This window comes from Mastomys coucha, unplaced genomic scaffold (genome assembly GCF_008632895.1).
Source record: "Mastomys coucha isolate ucsf_1 unplaced genomic scaffold, UCSF_Mcou_1 pScaffold12, whole genome shotgun sequence".
NCBI classification, from domain to species: domain Eukaryota; kingdom Metazoa; phylum Chordata; class Mammalia; order Rodentia; family Muridae; genus Mastomys; species Mastomys coucha.
The window spans coordinates 53,137,624-53,142,692 of record NW_022196894.1 but is presented as its reverse complement, the minus strand read 5'-3'; positions in this window follow the sequence as shown (position 1 = coordinate 53,142,692).

The following is a 5,069-nucleotide window of genomic DNA, read 5'->3' as shown; positions in this document are numbered from 1 at the left end:
TCCTATTATTATAATGAAAAATGTTATGATGCAAATGTTTCTCCTTCATTGTACTCATATGTTTAGCAATTTCTACCATTTTGTCTATTCCTATATTGTATGCAACTTTAAACACATCTAACTAAACATCTTTCTTTTCCTTGAAAAACCATACATTTTCATATAGTTTTGCTTTACTTTCTGTTCTCTCTTCTTGTAAATCTTTCAGAGATAGCAAGATATGTGAAGCTAAATGTGTTCAGTAGCCATGCTATTACAGATTAGATATCATACTGTCTTAAAATTAGCACAATTAATCAAATTAGCCTAGTGCTTTTTAATTGAGCCTTGTTCAAAATTACACCCTCCCAAAAGCCAACATGTTAGATCATAGGAAGATACTTTTTTAGACTACAACCCGAATGTCTTTGAGCCCAATTCTCATTATAATCCTTGTTCCCTTTTGGCATCTTCAAAAGCATTGTGTTCCCTGCTTATCTTTCTATTTGCACTCTGATGTTTTAAACTCTCACTAGAATAGCCCATTAAACTCAGTTCACAGCCTACATGGGCTACAACACTTCCACACTCTCTCTCAAAGCAGTTTCAAAGGTCTGTAAACTATAGCAATAAATAAACTTCCTAGGATACTTTTTGTTTTTATTAGTTACCTTTGTTATTGCTTTGACCTTACAAAAATCAGCTTAAGGAAAGACAGACAAAAAGGTTTTTGGGAAGAAAGTCCATCATAGCAGGGAAAGCAAGTCAGCCAGGGCTATCTTTGCTAGGGTAGTAGGAGCTGGTGACACCGCTTCCTCATATCTCCACTGATCTGGAAGTGGGGAGCTCTTACAGGATTGGGTTATAGTCTCAAGACTTGTGTCCTAATTCCACCAGCCAATCCTTATGTCTTAATAGTTCTATAGCTTCCCCAAACAGCACCACCAAGTATTCAAACACAGAAGCACACAGTGGACATACCATTTTCAAACCATAACACCAGGTAAACTGAGAGCTTATGGTGGAGTTATGTTTCTAAGCATGCAATCTGATCTCTGGTGAGTGTTGGCTTGGGGTCTTCTGGGGTCTTCAAGGTAGTGCCTATGTATATTTTGGTAATTAATTCTCCACAGACCCTAAGTTCAGAGTTACATGGTGAAGCTAATAAAGTGGTCAACTTCCCCCAAGAGGGTTTTTTTTTTTTTTTCGTAATTGGTCAGACGAATGTTTGTGGAATTTCTGCAGGACCCAAGCCTGAAAGAGTTTGAGGAAAAGGTCAATGAGTTTCAGCAGTGCCCAACCATGGGCAACGAACCAGATCTGTGTTGTTCCTCCTGTCAGAGAAATTCTTGTTCAATTTCTCATTAGTGCTAATGAAACTAACTCTGGTAAAAGGAAATCACATGACAATACCACAGCTGTTTCACTGAAAGTGCTACTAACTTGAGCTTTTAAAACTGTTTCTAACCTTTAGCTTCGGGCGTTGGCCTCAAGATGATAAGTCCTAATGAGGGGGGTGGGGACCACAAGGAAGTAAAGTGGATACATGTGTTTCAAATTTAAAACTGAGAATTTGTAACTGAGAATGTTCCAAATGTTCAAGTAGGAATGGCCACACAGAGTTTAGAGGTTCTTCGAAGGTGGAAGGCCACTGAGCCATTAGAAATAAATGCTCTGGGGTCCTTTTGGACACAGAAATGACTCAAATGAGTAACACATAACAGAGGATCCTGTGAGCCATGAGACCTAACTGACAAAGGGGCTTAAAGGAACAGAAATAGAGTTTAGAGAAGTCTGAGATGCAGACATTCAAATTAAGCTCATTGGCTTCTTTCACACGATATAGTGGGATTATAAGGTAAATAAGAAGTCAAGTCCTCAGAGGGTTTGGAGAAGGCTTTGGCGGTCCACACACATTAGTAAGACTTTCTCACTCTTCAAGAACTGTCTCACACTTTCCCCTGATATGGTCCATTCATTCTCTGCTGGGAAGCCTGAGGAAGAAGCAGACAGGTGAGAATCCTCAATTATAGCCTTGGAAGCTCACCAGAGCAAGGGTGGAAATTCCCAAGCTGCCTGTGAGGTTTGTCCATTGATGAGTCATTTATAGCCCAAAAGCCGTGTGTAGTTTGGCCAGATCCCAGGAGAGCTCTGCCATTTGATTTCTGAATAAAAGATTAGAAAGCCTCCGTGTGTTTTGTTAATGAGCCCAAATATTTTCATTTTGGTGGTTAAGACTAGAAGCATATTTTATTAGTTAAATTACAGTAGTTAGTAAAGATAATGATGTTTTATAAAAATACATGTGTTTGCATACACATGCACACACACACACACACACACACACACACACACACACACACACACATGACCATCAAGGATGCTAGGTTTTATTTTAATATCCTTGCACCACTTGAATTAAAAAATATTTTGGGCTGGAAAGATGGCTCTTCCAGAGGTCCTGAGTTCAATTCCCAACAACCACAGGTGGCTCAAGACTTTCTGTAATGAGATCCAATACCCTCTTCTGGTGTGTCTGAAGAGAGTGACATTGTACTCACATAAAATAAATAAATCTTTATATATATGTGTATATATATATATATAAAATTTCCATAATATAAGGAGTTTTTTTCTGTTTGGGAGAAAAAAAATCATCTAGTCATTATTTTTATTTTTCCTAAATTGATTCCTATAAATGACAACATACCAAATTATATAAACACCATTTTCTCTGTGGCAATCTTATACATACTCACCATAAACAATATTTAGGTATGTTAAAAATTGGGACTGTAAGTTAAAACCTGTAACCCATGAAAATATTTCTCTGAGCATAGAGCTCAATCACTGGGCTCTGGTGTAGTTTTGCTTATTTCCGTCAGGGAGGGTCATGGCCCAGAATCCTGCTTTCATCCCTTCTTTCTTGGTATACAGTCAGTAACTGTATTGGTAAATTAAACTTGATATTGCTTAGTTGTTGTTGGTTCAGTTTTTTTAGATTCAGATATTGTAATGTATTTGTGTCAGATTTTTAAAGACTCATCTATTATTTAAAGTCAATTATGCATTTAAGTTCAGTGTACTTTGTTAAAACTTTTAAGTCTGGATGTAAAATAAAATTATCTTAGAATAGTGAGATAAAGTATACATACCCTGGTGGAGGAGCACTGAGAACCCAGGAAGCCTCTGGTTCTCTGCATTCCTCTCATGGACATAGGGTCACCCAGCTAGATAGCTCTTCCCACATAGAGCATGGCTCCCATCTCCACTTGTGTTCGGGCTTCGGGGCCCCTTAGCAATTTTGATAGTTCAGGTCAGTAGGGAACCTTGTCTGGTTGTCATCTTGTCATCACCTACTCTGAGATTACGTCTCGTTGACCAAACTTCTGGGTCTCCCTTACAGTCAGCTCTGCTGGACTATACTTGTATGCCGCTTATACTTGCAGTACCATGGAACCCTTTCTAAAATGACTTGCACATCAAATGTAAATATGTTCTAGAAGCACTTAGCTCCAGAATGACTGGGCTTTCTAACTTCCACCCTCCACACCATGTTGATTGCACCAGTGTAGTGGGGGCAGGAGACAGAACGTTTGTTGACTTGATGCACATAGAAAGGGACCCTAGGGTGGAGCTTTCTCCCAGTGGGGAGCGTCTCATGGCCACCTGGCAGGTAAGAACAGCAGACAGCTGCCTGCAGAGATAGCCACAGTGACAAGTACTGGTGGTATTCTTGAAGGAAGAAAATGGAGAAAACCTCAAAGTTTGGTTTGGTCCAGATGCTCTATCTACAAGACTCCAGCGATAGAGGAGGACTTTCCCCACACCTTGGGTACCTCAGAGCCTGAAGCACATTTACCGGAGACAGAGAAAGCTCCCTCCTCCCAGATAGGGAGGTAGTTCAGGGTAGTTCACACCAGTTGCCTGGGCCTGAGAATTCTGCCCATACAGGGACCTACTTCTGTTCCGTGTCCCTAACTACATCATCTGCTAAAGACAGAGGTACCCATTCCTGCCTCAGCCACTAGAGACCCAGGAGTCTGGTCTCTCAAGACCTACCAGAGATTCTACCTGTCAAGGAAAGGCAACCTCACTTTTCCCTTTGACATCTGCCTACTCCATTTCTGGAGGGAAGGAAGACAAAAATACCTGTCAAAGACAGAAGTCAGCCTTTACTTACCCACCCTTTTAGGCTTTGGGCCTCTAATTCCTCAGACATCCTTTTATTTTATTTTATTTTTTGTAGTTTTTATTAGATATTTTCTTTATTTACAAGTCATATGATTTCTCCTTTCCCAGTTTCCCCTCAAAAAAAAAAAAAAAACCAAACCCAAAAAACAACAACAAGAACAAACCCCTGTTCCCTCCCCCTGCTTGTCACCCCATCCTCTCCCGCTTATTGGCCCTGGTATTCTCCTACACTGGGGCACAGAACCTTCACAGGGCCAAGGGCCTCTCCTCCCATTGATGACTGACTTGGCAATCCTCTACTATATACATGTTGCCAGAGCAATCAGTCCCACCATGTGTATTCCTTGGTTGGTGGTTTAGTCCCTGGGAGCTCTGAGGGTACTAGTTAGTTCATATTGTTGTTCGTCCTAAGGGACTGCAAACCCTTCAGCTCCTTTGGTCCTTTCTCTAGCTCCTTCATTGGGGACTCCATACGCAGTTCAATGGATGGCTGTGAGCCTCTACTTCTGTATTAGTCGGGTACTGTCAGGTCCTCTCAGGACATCCTTTTTCTCAGACTCAAGTGTGTAGTGTAGAGGAATTTTATCTAGCAGCATGTCTGCTTTGGCGAAGGAACACATCCAAAGACCTACATCTGGGTGATCTGGCTGGAATGACACACATTTAATCCCTTTGGCTGGAATACAGACATGCCCTTAGTACACACCTTTAATCCCAAACAATGAAGGCAAAGTTAATTTGTAGAAGGAAACAGCCATGTTTGAAAGTGACTTTTAATTGAATAGCAAAGTGATAAATAAGAGAAAAATTTGACGGAATGAATCCGAGATAGGATTTGCCCATCTTAAGAACAGCACAGGAAAGAGAGAAGCTCAAAGAGAGATGGGGGAAGGGAG